Raw genomic sequence first — 26,232 nt, forward strand, 5'->3', positions numbered from 1 at the left:
GAGCATAACAAGATGTCATAACAAATTAAGAGGGCCAAATGACTCAGTGCTTACCAGTATGTTACCCTTGATCTAAAACTAATAGCGGAGTGGTAAACAGAGCAGGTGGTTTTCTACTACATCATCTATACCATCTCACTAGGGAAGAAATACAAGAATTTAGGCAGAAGGTGAAGCTGGACAAGTATTAAATGACTCTAACTTTGAGTAACTGAAAATCTAAGACTCGGTAACAGCCATTTTAACACAGCTACTGTTTCCCAATTCATGAAACACATGTTAGTCAAGAGCATCACCATTTCTTACTTGGACTAGGACAAAAGCCTCCTAATTATTCTCTCCCATCCACTACTATTTGCTTCAACGTGTTTTCCAGGTTTTGGGCAGAACGATAAATGTAAAATGCAAATCTGATCATGTCAGTCTATAGTTTAAAACTCTTATGTGACTTTGGATTGCCTTAGGATAAAGTTCAAAATCTTCAAAATGGCTTATAAAGTCCTTAACAATCTACTGTGGCTAACCTCTTGATCTTCAGTTTGAGCCACGAGTCTTGTCAATATTTCAGCTTTAATAACCTTTCAGTTTCTCCAACCTGCCATTTCTCTCTGGCCTCTAGGCCTTTTGATATACTGTTCCTTTTGATCCATTTTTAAATTTCTTTTCCCGTTGCACTTACCACCTTCTAAATCCATATTATTTATTTATGTATTTCTAGGTTTATTACTTAGTATTTTCATCCCCTGCTAAAAGCTGTAAAGGCTGAGATCTTTATTTTCTTTACTGATCTTCCATAGATATAATAGGTGCCTAATAGACATATTTGATAAATGAATGAAACCACTCTATTTCCATCCTTTAATTACTTATCAGTGTCTGTTTTCTTGGCTACACTGAAAGCTCCATGAAGTAGAAATCATGTTCATCTCATTCAGCACTCCATCTGTCCTAACAAAATACTGTATATTTGATTGAATGAGAATCAAAATGAAAGATGAAAATGACCTCAAAACGTCATTTTTTTTTCTTTTTTGCTTCCAAGTACCCCAAAAGCCAATTCTAGCTAACTTAAACATAAAGACATCTGTTGGAAAAACACTGAACTAGTTCATGCAATCTAAGATAGAGCTAAAATTCACAATTGAGGAAATGCAGGAATAAGGACAGCTTCTAGGTTTATGGCTGCAGAAATTCCTTGATCTTTTTTCTAGTACACTACTGTTACAGGTTTAAGCCCAGTAACTGCTCTCTCTGTCTTACAATTCAAATTTAATATTCCAAAGGGTGAGCAATTTTTTTGGTTGGATCAGATGTCAACCTTCTGATCATTCAACTCCTTGGCCAGCAGGCAAGGGGCCACCCAATTAGGTACTGCTCCAGAGACTCTCACTCAGAGGCGGCAATACGTTTAATTGGATTTCGAAGCCAATAGTCTCTCCTTGTCTAATATTGGTTTATCTTGTTTTTTCATTCATTAATATAGTCCAGGATTTCACCACTTGGACAGCTTCCTCTTTTCCTGCACCCATGTTCCCTTTCTATTATCACATTTAATTAAGAATTACTTTATTTTAAAACTCTCATCTAAACATCCTGTGATTTTGGATATGTTGTTCTTAATTAACATATAGTATTTATTTCATATCTGTATTAGGTGTAACCATTGCTCAGAAGCCTCTCAGCATTTAATGAAAAAGTGGTAAACAAAATAAGTATTTCCATCTCTCTCCTCAAAACAATACTGATAAACTACACTAGATTTTCCTATGGTTATAATTACAATTATTTTATTCAATATATTTCTGGAAAAAAATACCGAAAGCCAGAAAAGTGTAGAGCGAAGTGGAAGAGCTTGCCTAAGAATGCCAAATCAAGAAGTTAGATAAAAATGTATATTTTAAGGCATTTGGAAGAATGGCTGAAGCTAAACTTTGGGTATTTGCTAGAATCTTATTTATATCACTCTCTTTTGACAGCCTAAATATTTCACAGCTTCCATAGGTAACACATTGAGTTCTTACTATCACATTTATATTATCTAATGTTTAATCCTTTTTTCTTCTTACATGCTGTCCTTATTTCCTAATACTTTGCTACATATTGTAAGGAAATGATCACAGAAAATATGCCTTACGATATCACCAATCCCCAATTCTGAGGAGCAAGTTATCTAATTTGCAAAAGGACTACTTTAGGGTCGCCAGATTTGCAAATGAAAATATAGGACACCCAGTGAAATTTGAGTTTTCGATTAAAAAAATAAAATAAATACAATTTGAGATATGTTTTTTACTTATTATTTGTTGTTTATCTGAAATTCAAATTTAATTGGGCATCCTGCATTTCCACTGACAACCCTAACTGGTGCTTTTGGCTCTTAACGAGAAATTAGAATGGATATGAAATCAATAAAAACATCTACATAAGAAATGTCACCTACCAAACATAACTGAATATTCCTGTCCTTTACAATCAGATGAAACCCAGTAAATAAAACATGTAAAGTCATTAGGGTGAATTATGAGTTTATCAAACAATTTTAAAAAAGGTGAGTGGTGGTTATAGGTTAAGGACCAGCTTCGCCCAAAAGGATGTAGGAAGAAATAAATTTAAAAAGAAAGTAATTATGGCATGGCAAAGAATTTCCTTATATGGTAATGGGAGATCTTTTTAATGAGATGCTGTCTCTTTCTGTGGTCTGATGAAAGAAACAGTGGTGAGCTGAGTTCCTAGTTGATTTGACGTGGTAGGTCCTTATTCCATGGAGGCTGGGCCAGGAGCCTTATGTGGTACTCTGTCAGAAATAAAGGGAGGCATCTAGAGCCCTCTGTTCACCTTTACCTGGGTTTACCCTTTGCACTGCTTCCTTGGTAGTTTGGTAGTTAATCAAAGTCTAAGTAACCTTATCTGTCAGGGTCATTAACAAAAGTCCCTCTGCCTTGGTGATGTGGTAAACATCAAAGGGACGGGTTAAACCACCGGCATTACAGCATGACATGGGAGGACAGTCCTTCATGATTTGTCAAAGAACAAAATAATTTATTTTACATCCTCATCAAATTCTTTCAGCAAGCACAAAAAAGCTAAGAAATAAATTATGGTAACATTCTATTCCAACCACTTTGATAAGGTAAGGCTGCTTGCTGCAATCACCAGTGCGCAGGAAACACCAGGGTCAGGATTAAATTGCATAAACAAACTTATTCTTCTTTACTTTCACTCAGAAAGGAAAGCAATGCCGTTGTCTCTTCTGGTTGCTTCACCAAATTCAAGTGATGAGATGAGAGGCCTTGCAAAAAGGATGTTGGAAATACTGGTGTGTGGCTCATCTGTGGTAGCAGGTGGGAAAAGATTAGCTGGCAAAAGCAAGATTATTCACAATGTCACACTTCATCAACCAGATTGTCTACTGGGCCAGATAGAGGATGAAGAAGACAGTTGCTCAATTGATTGTGTACAGGTTTTATTCCAATATTTAAGAAATAAGAGCTTGGCTTAAAAAAAAAAATCACGCCGTGTTATTTTTATTCTTTGGTGTGATAGCTTCAGTTATCCAGATGTGTTCCTAACTATCAGGATACAATTTTAACTATGTCAGTTCATTTTAAATCCTTTCATCTCTAATTTTTTTAAACCATGATTCTGAGTAATCTGTGATGTTTTTCCCTAAGACACTCTACTTCCCTTACACTATTATGTTAATCAAACACCAACTATAGGCTAAAGCCTCTGCTAAATAAGATAATCATGCTTTTAAGTTGGCACCAGATTTTAATGCCTTGAACACTTATCACTCCACACATTCTTAGAATGCTTATGCATCTCTCTAAACAACAATACTAGGGTCATTTCTGCCTTAAACCATTTGGCAAGAAATTAACATGTCTGTCACCAAGAGGATAGGGATTTGGCAATGATTTCACAGGGTAAAATCCCGCAAGGGGTTTCCATGGGGCACCACCAATGTGAAAAATGCTGCTGGTGGCTTGCCAATGTGAGAAGCACAAATTGGCCAAATACACCTGTCTTGTCCAGGTGTCTGCTTAAGCCAAGAACCCTGGGAGCATTTCTGCTCAATGAATATTTTTGCTAGAGAAATAATTGTAGGGTTCCCCAATTATGTATGTATTTCTTGTGCCAGAGTTGCCTGTGACCTTGAGTTAAAGTTCTGAGTTAGTGTATGTGCTTTGGGTTTCAACATCTTTGCTGCTTGGTGATGTGCAGTTAGAGAATTTGATGAAAGAAATGAATGCTTTCCCCAGAAACATAGTGCCCAGAAGCACAAACGCGTGCCAGCTGTCTGTGGACTCCTGGTTAAGAACCTTTGCACTGGTGATTTATATACTATTTTCCCAGCTTGGGTGAATTTGGTGAAATGATTCATTGTGAACACATTAGTTCAAAGTACCAAAGAAACTTGAGCATCTGTTCCCTTTACCACTAGGGTCATCCACTTCTGAGGCAGGCTTCTTTCTGGCTCCCTCAGTTTCTTCTGCCATGTATACCAAAGGGCCTCCTGGGGACATTCCCGACCATTTTTAAGGGTTTTTTTTTTATTTCACTGCTCTCTTGCCTGTCACATACTACCCAAAAACAACTACCCCAAACTGCCCTCATCTATAACTTTGTGACTTGGTGAGTACTTGGCTAGAATGGCTCTAGAGTAAGTACACTTTCCCCCAAACAGTGTCTGCCTTTCCCAAAAGGTAGTTTGATTCGATTACTGCATTCCATTTATAATACCAATCAGCATTTAGCGAGCATCTACTATGGGCCAGATACTTTGTATCTATTCTCTGTAATCTTTTCCCAAACCCTGATAGTTAGTTTTAACAAAGGAAACAGAGGTTTCAAAAATCTAGATAATTTGCACAAGAAGCCTGACCCAAACTTTCCCTGAGAAATATTCTCTGACCAGCACCACACTTGGGTTAAGTGATCTCTTGGCATTCACAGCACTTGGTTGATGTATTTAATAGTACTTTCTACACTGTATCATAATTGCTAGTTTACCTGATATTTTCTCACACTTGACTGAATATGTATTCCTATGCCTGCTCAGTAAATGAACGGTCATAAATCTGGAGTCTAATCCTGGATCAACTACTAAAAAGTGGCCTAATTTTAGGTTTAGCTCTCTGGGTCTCGGTTTCCACTTCTATCAAAATAAGGGGCAGGGCATAAGTAGTACAAATACCGTCTTTCCCCGAAAATAAGACCTAACCGGACAATCAGCTCCAATGTGTCTTTTGGAGCAAAAATTAAATAAGACCCGGTCTTATTTTACTTACAGTAAATCTTATTTTACTATAGTAAAATCTTATAGTAAAATAAGACCGGGTCTTTATAATATAATAATATAATAATATAATAATATAATAATATAATAATATATAATATAATATAATATAATATAATATAATATAATATAATATAATACTGGGTCTTATATAAGACCCGGTCTTACATAACATAACATAAGACCGGGTCTTATATTAATTTTTGCTCCAAAAGACGCATTAGAGCTGATGGTCCAGCTAGGTCTTATTTTTGGGGAAACACAGTATGCTCTGATGCAATGCTGTCTCCACTGCCTGGGAGTAAGTGTTAAAAGCCTTGGCTTCCATCAGAGGTTGGTGCCTCTAACGTTCTTATCCTCTTCTCTCACTCTGTACAAATTGCAATGGCTAAATTAACTTAAGCCATGCTGACAAAGGGATGGATGGCTACTCCACTTACTACTGGGAAAGGGGTTCTTTATGACTCTGGATGGCTGGGGGTAACTCAAGAAGTTTCCATGTACCTGCCATTGAATTAACGTCCATAAAAAAGCCAGGACTTGGTTTTTAATTCTTCTTAGCCCTAGACATTGATCATTACTTGGTCTTTGGCAACATGATATAATAAAATACATATGGACTGGGAGTCCAAAGTCCTTCCCTAAAGTTAACTTTCAAGATGTTCTTTTAGCTAGCAAGAGCAGACATAACTGACCAAGAACATAATAAGGCTTTTAAAACTTGAAAATTGATCGAGTGCCTATTGTAAGCCTATTTTTTGTACTCTAACAACAAAAGTACCAATGAAAAATGTATTTTATATGTTTGCTATTAAGCTAAAGAACAGTACTTAGTCTAATTCCTTAGATGACTGACAAGACTTACCACATTGAGAGGAAAAAAGACCACACACATGTGGAAGAATTTAGAATTATCACTGCAGCACTGAAAGATAACATGTTCTTTGTTGTTTTTCTCCTTAGCACTTACGAAGTTTCTCTTCAGTCTTTCAGAAAAATTCTGATAAAATAATAGACTTGCCAGTGTATATGTAAGGATATTTAAGAGATATAATATCCTTTTCCTTCAGAAACATCATCAGAATAGTCTGAAGAGAAAGGAACTTTTAAAAACATTTCCCTCATAAAATAATCTGAAGTGGACATCAGAATAAAAGATGGTCAAACTTTAGGACCATTCCCATCCAAGCACTGGGATCCTGCCAAAAGTACTATGTAGGAAATAAAGGAGATTTTAAAAATTAGAACACATAGAAAAAAAACACTTTGGATGTTCTTTATACTAAATCACCACCTGAAGCAAGGTATAGATTTTTATTATGTGAGGCAGAGAACAATACGTAGTTATTCAGCCTGCAGCTGACAATGCACTAAGCAGCAATTAGTAAAAATAATATAGAGTGTAAGATTAAATACCTAAATTTTCAAGTCTCAGGGAAGGTTCTACTGGCACAAATTAAAATGTGTTTCACTATAGAAATAAATCACACCAAACTCATACAGTGTTTTAAAAGTTGGAAACCCACTATCTGGAGAAGCTCTGCCATTCAAACAAATTTTACAAAAGCAGAGAGTCATGTTATTTCTCCCCACCAATTTATCCAGTACTTGTTACCAATGTATATTTATTAAAAAGCACTTCTAGGTATACTGCTATTAAAATAATTTTAAGTAATAAATAAATAAATAAAATGTATTTTTCAAATTTCTTTTTAAAAATCTTGTGGCCAAATCAATTAATGCGCTATTTCCAACTATCAGTCTGATACATAGGAAGTTTTAAAATAGCAATAAATCTGTGACAGAGATTGTTTCACAATTCAGACAAATTAGCACGTTTAAGTCATTAGGTAGAATTATACGCATTATGGTCCATAATAGCATTGGTTCAGCAAAGATTCCCTGGACACCGAGTATGTCCTAGGCAACCTCTATAATGGACAGGTCCACTGTCTATGTATGAGACAGGACTCTGGATGGAGCAGACATGAATGACTAATGCCTAACCTGTACACAGTCAACATGGAGATGAAAAAATAGTAGAGCAAAGGCACAAACTGGAAAATTTAAAAGTAATAATGGATATAAAATAAGAGAGCTCAAAAAAGTACATTTTACCATAGCACATGTGGGGATTTTGTGGCTATTGTTCTTCCAGTTGCAAAGATGAAAGGTATCTATGAAGCCCCATAGAATTTTTTTTTTATTTTTTTTATTTTTTATTTTTTTATTTTTATTTTTATTTCTTTTTTAATTTATTTTTAATTTATTGGGGTGACAATTGTCAGCAAAATTACATAGATTTCAGGTGTGCAATTCTGTATCACATCATCCATAAATCACATTGTGTGTTCACCACCCATAGTCAGCTCCCCTTCCATCACCATACATTTGATCCCCCTCACCCTCATCCCCCACCCCCCAACCCCCTTACCCTCTGGTAACCACCAAATTACGTTCCCCAGATTAATTTTCAAGCCCGTGGCCATCCTGTGGTCACCGATTGCCCTCCAATACCCTCACCCTCCCCCCCACCCCCCACCCCTCCCGCCCATCTAGCAACCCTCAGTTTTTTCCTCATTGTCTCCCAAACTGTTTCTGATTAGTTCATTCACTTATTCTTTTCTTTAGACCCTGATGAATGACTATGGTGACTGTCTTCTCTACTTGCCCCATTGGAACGGAAGGTTTCAGCTGCTCAGAACTACACGTACCAGCCATGACCTCCAATAAATTCTTCGTGGGTTTCTATTTTTGGAAAACATATGTCTCTTCCTCATCCATGAAATCTAAGATATTTCATCAAGATTCTCGAACTCTAGGATTAAGCTGAACTTGCCTTATCCATACCAGGGTATCAAATCCTATGGTTTAAAAATAAGTGATATTTGCTATCATTTATAATGCTTTTATGATGTGCCAGGCATGCATGCCATTTTATTTTCACAAAAACTCTTTGATATAGATAATTATCCCTACTTTGCAGATGAAAAAGATGAGGCTTACAGATTTCAAGTACCATGTCGAAGGCCACATGGATTGTAAGTGGCAGACTGTGTCTTGGAAGTGACACCCGGGTTGGAACTTGACCCTAAGCTCCTGACCACTATCCTATTCAGCCTCTTGAAACTCCATGTTGCACCTTGAACGCACATAGCCAATACATAATAAAAGCACTTACCTATCAAGAAAACAAAATACAACATTTTCCTGGTTTTTAGGCATTCATGCATAGCCCTAAATCTACAAGGTTTTATTCTATTTAACAATCTTACCCGGCTTTGTTAAAGTAGTTCTCGGGCCTTTTAAAATGATAATGGGCAAAAGACGAAGATAATATGAAGCTTTTCCTGAACACTTTGGAATAATTCTCATACTTAGAGTATCTTCTGACACTAAATTTATGGAACCCATATTCCTTCAGGTCTGCAAATTTCTTCAGAATGGATGAGAATGTCTGTTAGTGGGTACAGTATTAGCTACCTTGTGTAACTTAACACATAACTGAATTAGTGAATTTTCAAAGATATATGGATTGATGGATGGCTCAGTTGTCTTCCTTTTCTTGTATGTGATTTGGGAGAAATGCAAGGTGTGCACACATGCATGCATGCACACCCACACACACACGACTAAATGCATTTCTAAATGAATATGAGGATTCATAAGCTTGCATGGAGATAAAGGTTTGCCCAAGTCACAACTCTTCCTAGCTGGCATGTGGTGGGAGGCAATGAATCTCAAAACCCCAGGACTTGAGAATGAAATAAATCACAATGCCTGAAGTTGGCAAGAATAGGTATATGACACCAATGATTAGTCAACTGCAACAATAAAAACATTGGTCTGTGTGTCTTCTTCAGTATACCTATTAGCGATTCCTCATTTCCTTATTAAAATAATTTCAAATTTGTGTTGATGGTTTAGTATGACAGATTCTCCTTGTAGCAATAAAAATAATTTCTAATTGATCTTGAATTCAAACATGATTTTCAAAATCTTGAACACAAGAAAAACTAAGATAAATTTTATTTTCTGTTCCTATGCTCATTGTGCTAAGTATATGTATGTGTCAGAAGCTCAGTATACAGTAGTAGGAGGATGGTTCGCTCTCTCCTTTTGCCTACCAAAGGCTAAATGATTTAGAATGTAATGTAAAACAAAGTGCATAAACTTGATTTTTGAGTTTCTCTTGGATAAGTAAATAGGAATTATTAACTGTATTAAAAAACAATAAACATTAACATGAGAAAAGAATTATAAAAAGCATAGGAAATGTATAAAAAGCATATAAAATTATATGCAAAAAGTATGTAATAGCAATACCACTTGATGTTAGGGAACAGTTTTATCTTTTGCAATAAGTCAGTGCAATGGTGGGAATAATGATCCTTATGACTTGAAGAAAAGCCTAAACTGGATTCCACCTTGTTCAACAAAGCACAATGATATGTACTATATTTTGCTTCCATGAAGGCAATTAACATTTTTAAAAACTATACATTAAAATTATAAATTTTAACTATTTGGAAAATTGGTTTATTTAGCATGGATTATTGTCCAACTGTTCTAGACCAAGTACAATATAATTGTTATGTTTACAATAATATAGAATAAAAATAAAATCTTTAAGATCATTTTACAATTTTATTGTACTTGTACTTTTGAATAAAATTGATACAATTTTATACTAATTACAGAATAGATGATTAAAAAATGCAGTCATTTGTTTTTAATGTTTCTTAAGAAGTGCCAGGATAAAATAAAAAAATATAACTGTTTTGAATACTCAATATTTTGAGCATTTTCTTTTCATGTAAGTAATTTTGTTCTTCTTTCTGGTTCAAAGGCACCAGAAGATCAAGAAAAGGACAGACAGAGTGATAATACAACTTAAAACCTACACTTGCAGTTTTGAGATGACAACAGTTATTTGTAGATTTTAGACTCTGTTCCATACTAGACTGAGTACAACATGTTTGCCCTAAAATCTTTTCCAAGCTTACCGTATGGTCTCTAGTTTCAAGGGATGACAAAGACAGACTAGCAATCAGAAAGGAGGAAATTAATTTTTGAAAAGTCCCTAAAGATTCCTTTGAAGTCTGATACAACACCATTTTGAATCTTCAGGTACACTAACTGCACATATCCTTCAATGATTTCTTTTTACATTACTCTATTTACTTCTACTTCCCAATTTGATTTGAATTGTACCACACAAATACATTTTTCTGTGTACATTTAAATATCTAGACCGTGAATTTACTATGAACAAGCTACTGAGATTTGCATGTAAGTAGCATGGCTCAAGCTAATGCAAAAAAGACTTCAAAGTTTTGAGTGAATTTGCATAGACACATAAATTATCCAGGATATTCAAAGCCATAAATTTGCTGCAGGACATATACAGCTTTCTCCTGGTTAGCAGAGGCACAATAATTCTCTTTATTTCACTTTTGTCTATTATCACGTTTTCTCCAAGAATCTTCACAGGCTATCCATTGCCCAGTGTTTATTTCTATATTCAGAATGTGCTAACTGATAGTGGTTGCATTTACAAAGTTAATAGTATTGGACTGCCTAAATGAATTATAAACTGGGTTCATTCCTCCTCTGTATGCTCTGCCTAGAACAAGACAGAGGTTAGTTAATACAAACTATAGGCACAACTTAAGTTAAAAGTAAATTTAAAAATTTTTGTTTTTCAAAATTGTTGAATTAAATATGGTTGACCATAAGAAAAGATTTTATTTGGCTCTTTGAAATATTATGTACATACATATACATAATACATATTATATATAATGTAATATATACATATAATATATAGAGGATGCCAAAAAAATGTATACACATTTTAAGAAACGAAAAACCTGTATTAAAATTGTAATACTCAATATATACCAATAACAAAAGATGAATATAAGTCATGTGTATACAGTTTTTTGGCACCCTCTACACGTATACATGCATTTCATAATATATAATACACACACAAATATATATAGAAAACAAAAATTTACAAACATGTTATTTGGATTAGAGGACAGCATATTCTATTCAACATAAGAAGGAAACAATTTATTTGAAATATAACCCCTTTAAGCTTCAGTCATTACTGAAAGTTTCAAAATGGAAAGAATTTAGGAAAAAATGGCAGTTTTTCCATTTTTATAAAACTCACACAAAGCATGAATTCCTCTTCCTAAATTAATCTCAGGATCCTAGATAAATGTCATAATGTCCCCATAGAGTGATGAAGAGTGAGAATCTGGCCCTGAATGACTACTACAAAGTAATTTCATAAATATTTGAAATAATTGTCCTTCACTGTTTCATTGGCCAACCTCCTATTCCAGTCTACCCTCCACCCACACCAATCCCCATATTAAAATAAAAGACATTGTTGCCAAACGACCAAATCTTAATCAGGATAATAAAGTGACACTTTCTTTTCAATGCAAAGAAAGCAATTATCTAAATATGAGCTATTATCATGTAAGCTTCAGAAAATCCATTTTAAAATATCTTATGCAAATATAAAAGCACAAAGCAGTAATTTTGTGACTAAACATTATTTTGCTTCCTCATCTTTCCAAAATATTTTCATACACATACATCCTGTGATGTAGACAGATGGACACTTGGATGCAAATTAAAATAACATTATTTCCCATCAACACTATAATTGCTGAGTTGATATATTTTAAAATTTTAATGATATAAACAGTCTGATCACACTTTAAGTTTACTTAAAATTATGTTTTGAGAATTTTAAAGCAATATAAACAATAAAAGTGAGTATACATTTGTTTGGTACAGGTCAGACTTTACTATGATGTAATCATACACTTTACAAAAGTGGGATATTTAGTGCATTGGGGGAAAAAGACTTTTGTCTTGCCTGTGACATTTATGAGTATCACTTTACAATCCAGACTTAACTCAAACGAAATGTCATAGGAAGTTGAATGTGTTGAATTAAAAATAGCATCATCTGAAAAGTCCCTAAGAAAATTAATAACAATTAGGACAATTAAAGAAGCATTTAAAGGATGTCACCCCAAAATAAGAAATTATTTCTGATAAGGTGTTTAGCAATAAAATACGGAATGAAGACTCTCAAAACCGAATCCCTCTCCTAAAATGAAATGAAAATATAACTTATTTAAACTGTCCTTATGATGTCCTATGGGATATGAACAAAAGAACTCCATTATTTAATTCCAGATACCTCACAAGAATTGTAGGCTAGAAAACCAGTTCTTACTTAAAATACATTTCTGAAAAATGTGAAAATCCTCTAAAAATTTTAAGTCCTGATGTTTATCTAGATGTTTTCACCTACATATCTCTCTGCATCAAAAACTTTCCAAAAAAATATAATTATTTAGAAGCCCAAACCCAGTATTTTCTCATATGAAATTATTCCATTTGAACAAAACACCCATGTTTCAAATCCAGGAAATATTAAGAAAATTTAAATAATAAACTAGTTAAGGGAAACCTGAAAATGGGGAACACCCTGCCAATTTCCACAATGAATTAAAATAGCCAATCCTCATCAAGTGTCTTTTATAGAAATAAAATCAGGCGCATCATGAAATCTATCACCGTACCTGCATGCACTTTAAACGACTACGGCACTCAACGCTGTAAAATCTTCACTGAGAAATAAAGCACACTTCATTTAACTGCTGCAAAACACTGCTGCAGAGGAGCTCAGTACATTTTTGTCTGGCAACTGATCCAGCTCTCCACCAGCCCTGTGACCTTTGAACTCCCTTCTGCCCCCTCTCCTCTGCAGTCAAAGCCTCAGCTGGTCTCATTTGCATAAGGCTCAGGCAGCCTTCCAGCAGCTGAAACGGAATGCTGGGTAAGGAATCGTGGAGCTGCAGTTCTGCCAGAATACCTGAATCACCAGAGAGCTGGAATAGATGATGGGGAGTGGGCACCGACTTCACTGGGCTGGCAGCATCACAGCCCCCCAGGTCTATTAATGGTTAGTGTTTTTAACTCTTTGTTTTAGAGTCCTATTTCCCTGCTCCCCACCAAAAGAAGCTGTCAGCAGTGACTGTGGTAACTAAGGAAACCCACATAGCCAAATACTTAATTTAAATACATGTGGAAGGCCAATTTAAAATTTTCATTAACTTCTCTTGTTTTTGGAACAGCTCATTTTTTCCCGTTGGAATACATATTGCATGCATAATCAGGGACATAGGATATTTCTTTTTGTTGTGGTTTAAACAGCATTTTACAGGGATACATTTATTTTACTCACTATAAAAATATATAAAGTCACTATAGTAATTCCATAAAATTTTGAAGTGCCCTAAAAACGATCATCCTAAACGGTGTCCAAGAAATTAATTGTAAAGGATGTAGGTCCCAGGATGCCTTTAAAACAATACAGTAATAAAAATGTAAAGCAAAGTTAAACTATGTATTTAAATCTAAAGATTCATGTAGCAGTAATGCTTGTCTGTCTTTGGCAAAGATGGTCAATGTTGTGCTATTATTTGCTAGAATAATCTCTTTCCTTGTCTTCCTACCCACAGCAATCTCTCTATTTAAAACATAAACTTCTCTATTACTCATAAACGAAGAAGTGGTTATTTTCTAGACACAGAAGGTCATGTGTGACATATTTTTATAAACACACATGAAGACACATATTCTTTTCTAAACGATGCATTAGTGGAAATATGCATCATCACATAATTAATCCATTCTTTTAAAAATTAAGCTGTTATTTTTTCTATTGATTAATAAATAATATATATGAAATGAAAGGTTTCATGCAACAACATTTTACATCAATCAATGAAATATAAAATGAAAAACAAAAGGCACAAAACAGATTAATATATATATATTATACTGTATTTAAATATAAAATGCATTGTTCTAGTAGACAGTATCACTAACATGTTGAAATTTTATTTAAGTACTTAAATATTCTAAACCTTCCTCTTTGCAGTATGCCAAAAGACTTCCATAAATTCTGAATGATATATCATCCAATTTATAAGACACATAATCTATTGCAATAAAATATTTTGTTGCATTATAATACTGGAAAATAAATTTGAAGCTTTTGATTTGAGCTATTAGTAGTATTGTGCTTTACAGTAAACATGCATATATAGGAGATTAGAAATTATTGGTGGAATTTTCTCTTACCCATAAATTTTTAAATAGGATAAATAACTTTTCAGTCTACTATAATCATATAAACATTTCTCTAGCACCTCTGACTACATCAACAATTTAATCACATTGGGTCAGTTCAAGTGCATCTTTCATATTACACACTGCAAATATCGTGCAAAGTTTTTGTTTAAGGCAAAACACACACCAGCCCATCCTAATTTAAATCCGATCAAACACAAGAAAGTGTTGGAGTAATTTATAAAATCACTGACCTGTTCAAATAGCTGTAGTCTTAGTCCTTGCAGTCTTTATTTATTAAAATCCAAAATAAATGGATTATCATTTTATAATATGTGTCAGCATCACCAAAGGCACTGGTTCTCCCTGGTTCAGCGGAATCTTCTTAAATTTGCCAGCCCTGTGTTTTATTGCTGGTACCGTATGCTTTATTGTTCAGCGACAAGAGCTTCACTCTGCACAAAGACTCATTACCTACTGCTAGCTGCACGGCATCAGCCTCACTGAGGCTGCCTATATGTGATCACATGGGAGTTTTGTCTGAGAAAGCCAGGCATGCCACTGACTTCACTGTGTCTGTGGATATTTTTATCATCTGAGGTCTGCTAGGAGGAAGAAATAACAGATTATGAAGCTGCTCTAAGTCATTAATGCAGCATAACTTATGGAAATCCCTTCACAACATTTTTTTTTATTACAGAAAACGTTTGAGCCAGCATTCAAAAGAAGTTAACTAGATTTTATTTTAATAAGAGGCTGAATAATAATTTAAGGAAGGGGAACTAGCAAAAAGCTGTTTCCTACCTTCTGCTTTCTGAAAGTACTTTTGTACAAATGTTATTAAAGAGCCTTGATCAACTGAATGATTTGACAGTATGTTTTAACCTTTAAATTGCTGGTGTCTCTTTTTCTTGGTGAAGGTTATTTTCTAAAAGGATAAGTGGCTGTTTCCCTTAAAATCTCCTCAGTGAAAATCTCAATCACTAATAGATAATATGTAAGAATAAAAATAGAGATATTCTAATTACTTATGACAAAGTAGATGAGAGGGTGAGTCTCTTTTATTGATGTATATAAATGAGGTAGGTGATTAATTTATCTTCTAAAAAGATGACACATTCTTAGAACAGCTGACTTAAAAGAACAATGAAGATTTCAATTTAAAGATCTAAAGAACATGTGGTCCATATTAATTCTTAAAATCGCAGTAACTTATTTTAGACAGCTTACCTCAATAAAGCATATGGTTTACCTTATCTAATTTCAATGTTAACAAGTAGTTTCAGAGCTGACTACTCAACAGACACAGGAATCTTCTACTGTATAAATACTGAATTAATATAGATACACACACAAACACACACACACTGTGAGATTTTCTAAAAACATATTTTTAAATAAACACTTAAAATTATTTCTCAGAGTTTGAAAATGGATTGTGGATTTCCAAATGAAAAAAACATTGTTAGTGGAATTTGATGAAAAAAAAAAATCTCTTACTATTCAATAATCTGTCTAAACTGAATTGTAACTGAAAGCTAGATGCTTGTTAATCTCAGTGGAAATCTTGTGACAAATAATGCAAAGTGCAACAAAGAACACAGAAGGAAAAGTCAGAAGCACCATAAATGAACGTGAACAAAAGAAAACAAATTTTCTGTACAGTTAGATATATACAAGTTTACATCCCTGGCCCCTCCCTTTCCCTATAATTTGAAAGTAACTTAGTTTTCTGCTGATTCTTTCCTTCCATTCAGCAACCATTTTATTTCACTGTTTTTGAAGTGATGATATAGAAATAGATATAGATGTAGGTATTTATCTGCTTCAGCATTCCATTAATAAATTATTTTTTTGCAAATAATTATAACTAAAATTTTTGTGTGTCAATTGAAATTTTTAAAAATAATTTAAAGCCAGAATAGGCAAGTGTGGCTAAAAAAGCTCAGTCTCTAAATATAATAATTTAACACTATTCTTTATAATATTTTTGTAGGGTTAGCACTGATTTAAAATGTTTCATGACTTAAAGCCTTTGGTGGGTTTTTCTTAACATTTAAATGTACTTGTTCCCAAATGCTCATGTTCATTTTCCCCTCTGCATACAAGAGCTACGCTAAAGCTCAAAAACCTTGGGGCATTAAAAGAAAAAACAACAACAACAACAACCAGACTGTTCCTGACTTATAGTGCACCTCTGGGTTCTTAAACATATGTACCGTCTAGCTAATATCTTTGATGATGTCATCATGTTTATGTACAAGGAAATAAACAAAAGGCAGCCATTTTTCTCTTACTGCATCACTTCAAAAACAGTGAAATAAAATGGTTGCCCAATGGAAGGAAAGAATCAGCAGAAAACTAAGGTGCTTCCAAATTATGGGAGAGGGAGGGGGGCCAGGGATGTAAAATTGGAAATAAAAACCACATATATGTGAAGTTTATATGAATGTATGTAAAGAAATAATTTACAATAAGAAAAAACTATAAATACTAGGAATATAGAAATAGCTAGCAATTAAAACAAACTATCAGTAATAGTGAGTCTCCAAAGGAAAGACAATAGTCTATAAACTTAACGTATTAAATTTAAGAGCCTATTAAATTCATTAATATTGAAAAAGATATTTAAAGGTAGCTAACAGAACTAGAAAGATCTAGAAAGAGACAAAATGATCATGAAATAGTAATATCCTCCCATGTCTATTATTATCTTAAATGACCTTGGTGAGTTATTCTAGCATCTCATGCCTCAGTTTTCAGGTCGGCAAAACAGGAACAGAAAAGTCTATAGAAAACATGTCATGGAAATAAACAGCAATATGAATTCCCTAAATTGCTTTTAAACAAGCTTTGTCAACTAATATTGGTAAAATGAGAAGAAATGATGTAAATCCTAATGATTGTTTAAAATAATTTTTAAATACATTATCCTAAAAGCAGAGACAGATAATAAGTAGATAGGACTTTGAGAGATAAGAGGTGATTTTTTCTCCCCTAATACATGAGAAAAAATAGAAATAAATTTAGTAATTTGAAACAAATCTCATAAAATTACTTCAGGATTAAAACAAAATATACCTATCTTTCCAATCAAAATTCTGGAACTCTCTGTCAGAGACATGACAAGAGAATTGCAGCAGAATTTTTGGTTCTCACATTACACAATGAACAAGTTTGCCTGTGCTTATATAACAGTTTCATCAGCTAAGAGTTCTTTAAATTTGAAATTAATGAAGAAACACAAGATCACAACTTAAAGAAGAAAAATTCCATTCGAGATTAAAAGGACATTTTAACTTACTTTGTTATATTAAAAGCTGGGAATTGAAAAAATATATCTTGCTTCTTACTATTGACTTCTTCTATAAGCTTCCTTTTTCTCTAATGACTAGGAGCCATAATAGAATCATTTTGTTTGCTCCCTTTTTCTACAAAATAACTAAATCTTGTCAGAGGTAATCTAAAATGTTTATGCTATTTAGCTCATTCAGTAATGTGAACATAGACATACTAAATGGATAAACCCTTGAACATTCTACAGCATGAAGGAAGATGGAGAAGATTTATTGATACCATGACTTGTGTTTCCCAGAACTGTATTAATGGGCATATATACCAGTACCTCCTAATAGATTTACCCTTGAGTAGGCTGGATATTTTTGGTAAATTTCATCCAACTTTACAACCCATTCAGAGAAGTCAATAAGTTGGCCATGACAGCCTCAAAATCCAGGACTAATTCAATTCAATTCAACAAACATTTATTGAGCGATTACTATGCAGCAAGCCCTGAGACAGTTACTAGGGATACAAAAAATAAATATATACTGTTCCCAAGAAGATTAAAATTTATGTAGCTAAGTAAAAAAATAAATTGCTGAGCATATTATTGGAGGGTGATAAAGTAGGGACATGTTCTTAAAGTTTGAATATATATTGACTTAACATGCATTTTATGTATAATCAATACAATTTATTTTCAACATTGTTTCCTAAAATCAGAAAATTATTATTATAATTAAAAATCATTTATCATTTGTCAAATACATACACAGAATGGTTGCTAATTTTATGTTATCCTTCTCATGAAGAGGTTGAGTCTAATTTCCCTTACCTTTATTCTAAGCTACTCTTAATGATTTGCTTAACCAATAGAGGCTACGGAAGTAATGCCCTGGAAATTCCAAGGCTAGATCCTAAGAAAACTTGTAGCCTCTACCTGAGCCTCTTAGAACACTTTCTCCAGGAGCCTTGAGCCGCCATGTAAGAGAATTGACTACCCTAAGACTGCCATGGTGAGACCGCATATGGGTATTCTGGTCAACAGTCCAAACTAGCTCTGTGTTCTAGCCATTCCTGAAGCCTAACATGCATGTAAAGCCATCTTGGACTCTCCAAACCTACCCAACCACCAACTAGACAGCATGAAGTGATCCTAGCTGTGACTGTGTGGAGAAGAATCACTTAGCTGAGCTTTTCTCAAATCCTCGTCCTATAGAATTCTTAAGACATAATAAAATGGTTGCTGTTTCAAGCCACTAATTGTCATGATAGTTACTGAACAGTAGACACCTGGAAAATACTTACATGTGTATGATACAGAAAACATAATAAACCTAAAAGTACGTGAAAGAACAGTCAGATATACATATTCAGTTAAATCACTGACTTTCATTCAGTGAAATGGATACATTCAATGGGTACATTAAAAGAAAATACAACTAAGCAGGGTGGAAGAGAGAAGAACAAAAGAAAAATTAGGCAGGGTCCAAAGCAAAGGAGGACGGAATTATCTAAAATTGTATTGCAGGAATGGAGGCTCTGAACTAATATTAAGAGTTAAGTGAGATTGCATAACTAGCTGGGAGAAAAGGGATTCCCAGTTGCAAAATGATACTTTTGGAAAAACTCAGAAGCAAGAGCAAGAGCTTTACTAACTAATGAGAAGAACTTGGAGGAAACGTGGGTGACAGGAGATTTAGGCATGTGTTGGGAGAGTGAAGGAGAAGTCTGATCCTCCTTGAAGTGGTCTGAAGCTTGAGGTGAGGAGACTTTTGCAACATATTAGATGCTGGGAAGTCACCCAGGCATAAGGAAAGCAGTATGGTCAAAATGATGAATAAAGAAGATAACTATGACACTTATGGAGTGATTAGACTGGTGGAACATTGAGGCAGCACCAGGGAGTCTGATGAAGAAGAGATTAGAAGAAATAATGGGGGTCTAAATGAGGAGAAAGAAATTTGTCATAAAGAAAGAACTTAAAATTGATTGGATAACCTGGTCTCTGATCTCATTTATAACCTCAAAAGTCAATGAGTCTATGCATCAGTTACCCGTTTTATATATGACATGTAGAGAGCATTAAACTAGTTTTGTTAGACAGATTATGTAATTTCACAAGTATTTTGATTTGCATTGTCCGCACTTTGTCAACTGTCAAATAGCACGGAAAATTATTAATATCTAATATTGATAATGTTCAGTTTGAGAGGCTGTGAAAGCCTACAAAACAAGACCTTCCTTAAATAAAGTACACAGAGGAGAGTATTTATATTTTTTCCTGTTATCTGCTTTCTAAGTTAGGAAAAAAAATGTAGGGACAAGACAAATATGTCCTAGTTCTGCAAAGATCAAAAAAACAAGTAATTTTGGATAATGCAAACTAAGACTTAAAACACACCCCCGCCCCTACACACACACCATTACCTATCAAAGTAAACAAGTCTCTTGGAGTTTTATCTTTCTGATTCGTCCTCTACCTGGATATTAGACTACTATAAGTAGCAGATGTTAAGTTTAGTGGCCAGTGAATGGCCACTGAGAATGATGTAGGTTAAATGGTAGGAATCTTTCAATAATTGCCACTACTACATACACGATATGCACACAAATCATCTCAACATTGCTATAAAGAAGTCTTTATGCAAAATGACATCAAGAAGAAAGTGTCCAGATTTTCTCCTCACACTTCAGTCTCTTTATCACCAAAAGGCATTAGGAAACAGCATTTATCAAGAGAAAAGAATAAATGAAGCAAACCTCCTCTCTGAGAAGATAAAGGATACATTTATTCCTTAGTGACCAAAGTTGATTACAATGATTTCTTTTTATGCTGAATTAGATGTCTAAACTGGGACAGAAAATAAGGAGTCAAACAACACATGCAAAAATCAAACATGAACTGAGCAAGTAAAAAAAAGAATGATTTAATAGGACCAGTGACTTTTTCATGTCAACGGAAAGGTTCCATCATAACTACTGGGGCTGTGAGACAGTTTTTGGGGGTCAAGGAATAAGAAAAAGAGTTTCCTATATTTTATTTCACCAATACAAGTCTACAAACACTTGGCTAATAGATTGAATCTATTTTGCTTTCTATAATAGAGATATACAGAAACAGCTCTGGCATATTATTTACCCGAGTTCATTCATTCTTTCCTTCGTTCACTCATACATTTATTTATTTGACATTCACTGAGTATTATATGTTCAGAACATGGTTCAGATCTCTGGCAGTTAAAGAGATGAATAAGTCACAGTCTTTGAGCTAAGTGGTTCTCTATCGAGAGGCAGAGACAGATATAAAGAGATATTAACAGTTACAACATATTGGGATAAGTTCTATAATAGAATACACAACAACATAAAGACAGGAGTGAATAATGCTATAAAAAATAGCTAATAGTTATGAAGCAGTTATTAAGACTGAAGTGCTTTACATGTATTAATTAAAACATATAAACGTTGCAACAAGCCTATGAAATAGCTACTTTTAGCATCTCCATTTCATAGATGGGACAGACTGGTCAAGTGACTTGCCAACGTGACAGAGTCAGATTCCAAACCAGACAGTATGGCTTCAATGCAGGGTAGCTCTACTGGGATCATATTATCTAAGGTAGTCTTGGTGGGCTTCACAGAAGAGATGGCATGGGAAAGAAATATTAAGATATGAGTAGGGAATCCTTTTGTGCAAAAGGAGAAAAGCATTCTAGGAAGAAGGGCTGGAATATATACAGATTCTGAGGCATGACTAATGTATATATGAAGGAAACTAAAAATTTCACTGTGAAAATGGTGACAATAATTGATCTTGAGATTGTGTATTTGTATGTTTGGAATTTATCTCAGAGTCAATTTGTACTCATAGCAGGTATTTACGTGGCTTGATTACAACTGTGTTTTAATAGGTAACTCTGGAGAATGAATTGGAGAGAAGGCCTAGAAGAAGGGATAACAAATGATACTGTTGAAATATCCCAGAAAAATATTAAAAAACCATGACTGAAGACAACAGCAGCCCTGGGGATGGAGACAAAAGACACTGAGGAAGTAAATCAACAGATATTCAGGCTAAGAGTGAGGGAGAACCCCAAATAGGGTTTTTAATTTCAGAGACAGCGTGAATAATAGCACCATTAACCAAAGTTAGAAATACAAGAGGAAGCTTCGGTATAGATATATGCAGTGGCAAACATTGAATGCCTACCATGCATCAGCAAGAGTATAAGATTCTAAGGATACAAAGATGCCATCTTGGCCTCTGAATGCTCAATGCCTGGTAGAGGAGCTCACAGCAAAACTTATTACCCAGATACACAGTTCCCTCCATCACAGCTAACTTTTCAAGAGAATTTCTCAGTGGCCTGATTAAAGGATACAAAAGAAAAAGAATGACTACCTTTTTCACAATAAAACTTCAAATCTGGAATTTCATCAATTGAATTTAATTGTGGTGCTCACATAAGAAAGCTATATAAAAGCATTCTATGCACATTAAAATCATGATCCGGATCACAAAATCCACCTCCATGCTTTATACAAATCATACAACATGAAGAAATAAATTAGATTTCTCCTTGAGGCAAATGTTTTAATGAGCTAAATCCCGTGGCTTGCTTTTAATGCTAGTGACTGGCGTCTTTGAAACGAGGCATGCATTTTCTTTCTTGTTCATATAGTCAGCTTCCTATTTAGTATTCATTATTCATGTCTATTTTTATCAGGGAACACTATTACAGGAAACCATGATCCAAGCATGTTTGGCTCTAATTTTTACCTATAGAAGGAAGGAAATTGCACATGCTCATTATACTGGTATATGGTTGTTATGTACATAGGTGATTATAGTACATATGTGTTCCTTCGTATTAGAAGGTGTTGTTATTTAATTCACGTGGTCAGGTGAAAGGACAGATATTGCTTTCACACCTGTTTTAGTTTAGAATATCAACATGCTATTGAAGAAAAGTCATTAGCCTTGTAAATAAACTAGTAAGAACTAGCTTTGATTGCAGTCTCAATAAACTTTATCTAGATAGTCTAAGAATTTCTTATGTAAATAGCAAACCTTGCAGGATTAAGAATAGAGAGAACTATAAATACATTTTATCTGAATATCATCACCTGTGATAACTTTAGCTAACAACTGTGAATACTAAAGGGATGGCTACTCTTCAGAGGCTGTAGCATGCTTTGGCAGTTTGCCTCTTTGGTTTCTGACAGTTATCTATGGAACATGCAATTATGATGGCTGAGACAAAATTGGGCCTCATATTGCTACTGTTTTCCAGCCATTCACAGTGAGGTGACTACTGTTGTCTACATTTGTTTGCTCCATTGCATTCATACAATATTTCTTTGACCTAGGAAACCATGGCTATATTACTCCATTTCCTCATTACTGTACTGTATTATATTCTATGTCTATTGTGTAATTAGGTGGCAACAATAAATTAATGGTTTAATGGACTGCAAGAAGAATGAGGCTTTTAAATACAAAGGTATTTCACGAAACTACACTTAAAATTAAAATGTGAAATTACCTAAATATATGTAATATATATTTATCAATGTAGTGTAATATCAGACAACCAGTACAATCAGAATCATTACAACTATATACAAACAATAAAAATGTTTACAAAACAATAATTAGTGAAAAAAATTACCAGAAATATAAACAAATATGATTTCAACTAATATATATAGAAGAAGACTGGAGAGGAACTAAAGGAATTAAGGGATTATGTGTGAGTATAAAGCAACATACACATTGTGACCACAATATTTTTAAATATACATAAGCATAAAATAATTAGAAAAACAGAAAGAAATTATAGAAATAGTTATCTCTTGGACATTAGGTAACAGGTGATTTTTGACTTTGGATTTTTCTGTATTTTACAAGTGTTCTGTGTCTTGTTACCAATACAATGTAAAATTGAATAATACTGGAATTGTTATTATGTTGATATTAATTATGCTAAAACAAATTTAATAATCAGAAAAGTGCTTAAAAATAAGAATATTATTCAAATTACTTCAACTACTGTAAATTTAAGCTTTCAGATGTCTAGGAACTTAAACTCTGTCTCCACACTCCACCCTTCAGCTGGATTTGATGCTTGATGCTAGGCTCCCTAAAGACATTATTGCTTTTGATTGATGAACAGACCCCCTTGTGACATTGTCTTTAAGTGACCACACACAATGATGTTTTTCTAAATGCACTTTTGAGGGACTATAAGGAGGTTCACTTTTTTCCTAAGTGGCAGTGGACCCAAAGAGGTGACATGATAAGGTGTCAGTAAGTAACTCGGCTCTGACCCAGCGGTTGAGCCCTACATTATGATTAATTGTTTTACTTGCCTGGAGGAGAGAGACTGCATTTTTCCAAAAAAAAAAAAGGTAAGAACACTAGAGGAATGTGATACATGTTAAAATTGGGGGAAAATCTTGAGAATTCAAAAAGAAAAATTGAAGCTGGGCGTTATGTAGTCCCAGCTGAAATTTAAGAGCAGAAAAATTGGCAGCCCTGAGGTGAAAGTACCTAATTGGGAAAATATTAGTTATCTGCATACTAAATCTTCCTTATGCTTGAAGGATGCCTGTGATGCAAAAGTTCAGCAGTTGAACTCTTGCTTTCTTGCTATCCCAGAGATACATGATGCTGAAGACTTCTGACTCTAAATAGACTATCAGTGGATTTTGTTCTAGTTATGAACTGTATACTGGAAAAGAACCGAACATAACATGGTTGGAGAGTGTTTCTCAGGTAACAATTTTAGGAGCAACTTTCAATCTGTACTGATCAATAAATCTTTGGCTTTAAATAGGAGAGACTGGAACAGAAGCCCATTCTCAGTCGATAACACAGTATAACCTGTAAGATGGCCCTCTGATTTCTTATACTCTCTTCTTCCCTTCGTCAGGTAAACTCTTGCTCTGTCTTTAAAACTCAACTCAAAAGTCCCCTCCCTTTAAAGCCTATTTCCATATCTTTTGTATGTAGGGAGGAAAAGGTCATTCCCTTCTCCCTTTTCTGTGTTTTTCTGTCATTACTTTACTATACATTATACATCATGCTGTATTAATGTGCTTGCATTTCTAGAAAGATATACATAAACTGGGGTCACAAAGATAAAGGCTCTGTCGTGTTCATATTTATATCCTTAGAGCCTACCGCAAGCATTTCACATTACAGATGCTCAATACTGTTGAACAAATTCTTGAGAAAGTGCTTTTGGAATATAGACATAAAAGTGTACACAAGCTTTTAGACAGCTGTCCTTAGAATGTTTGATAATATGGTAACATAGAGGTTGGTATTCAGAGGACAGAGTTATTGTTTAACACTGGCTTCCAGTTTGTGTTTTCTGAGCTTCTCTAAATAAAAAACAAATGAAAAGCTGGAGATATTGCACAGACTTCCTCCACCCAGCCCCCACAATAAGGTTATGAGAATTGGATCAGACAGGATATCTTGCAATTTTTCTCCTCTCGTAGCCGTTCCACCGCTGGTAACACATTTTCAGCCTTGTTAAAAATTCCCCCAACTTAAAAAAAACTTCTTGGGCCTTTCTCTCGAGTACCAATCATCATTACTACCCCTTTTGACAACACTTTTTTTCCCTTCCCTCCTTTTATTTCAAATACAGAAAAGATGTACTTCAACTGTTGCCATGTCCAGGAGCAGTCTCTGATTTTGCACATACTTATTTATCTAATACAATCTCTCTGAAGTCACAGGTAGATTTCTTCTGGAACACAGATGCTTGCATATCCAGGGTGTTGTGTTCTGGCATTACTAATGGGCCTTCACAAGCATTTTTATATTTTGCATTTACAGGTCCGCCAATTTGCAAGTCACTTTAAGAATACTATGTCTTTCAACAGAAACTTTTTGTCAATTCATGGCATGTGTTAAATAAAACTATGTAACATAGATTAAAATGTCCATGTGTTAATACTACATATAGAAGAGCTTTATATCTATTCAACATTAATTTCACTGGACTTTAACAGTCATTAATATAAGAAATACTTATTGAGACACTAATTGATAATGAAAACCCTTTCCCCCTACCAACAAACCTACAACAGATGGACCAGAAAGAAAAGAGTTTACAAAGTACAAATTCCTTACTAAGTTTCTGTCTGTCACATTTGTCTTTTCTTTCCTCTTGAGGCAAGAGACATACTGTGCTGCAGAAAATAGTAAGATTTTAGTTTAATTATGGAGAATTTCTTAAGACAAAAGATTATAATTTGGCCTGTATTGCAGTAATTTTATAAATATCGGCATTAAAGTTATAGAAAAGAGAGAAAATGTAATTTTACAATATTTGCAGAGAGAATAAAATCCAAATGAACAGTCCATTTTGGGATTCAGTGAATATATTACCAAAATTCAAATGACTTTTTATGAAATATCAAGAACACAGAACAAACAAGAATCATTACTGAATTGG

At 34.2% G+C, this 26,232-nt stretch overlaps 1 protein-coding gene across 4 annotated transcripts in view; it reads right to left on the minus strand.

The window, feature by feature from the left end:
* The window catches only part of CSRNP3 (cysteine and serine rich nuclear protein 3), a 192,253-nt gene that overhangs the window by 80,637 nt on the left and 85,384 nt on the right, over positions 1–26,232 (minus strand). The window contains exon 1 of one of the 4 annotated variants that reach the window (XM_033112470.1): positions 12,919–13,053. The exons of 2 other annotated variants lie outside the window; for them this stretch is intronic. The gene's annotated coding sequence lies outside the window, so the exon portion shown is untranslated. Of the gene's footprint in view, positions 1–12,918; positions 13,054–14,727; positions 14,982–26,232 lie in introns of those variants that run through there. One more of the 4 variants, XM_033112469.1, reaches the window with a different exon arrangement.

This window comes from Rhinolophus ferrumequinum, chromosome 8 (genome assembly GCF_004115265.2).
Source record: "Rhinolophus ferrumequinum isolate MPI-CBG mRhiFer1 chromosome 8, mRhiFer1_v1.p, whole genome shotgun sequence".
Lineage (NCBI taxonomy): Eukaryota > Metazoa > Chordata > Mammalia > Chiroptera > Rhinolophidae > Rhinolophus > Rhinolophus ferrumequinum.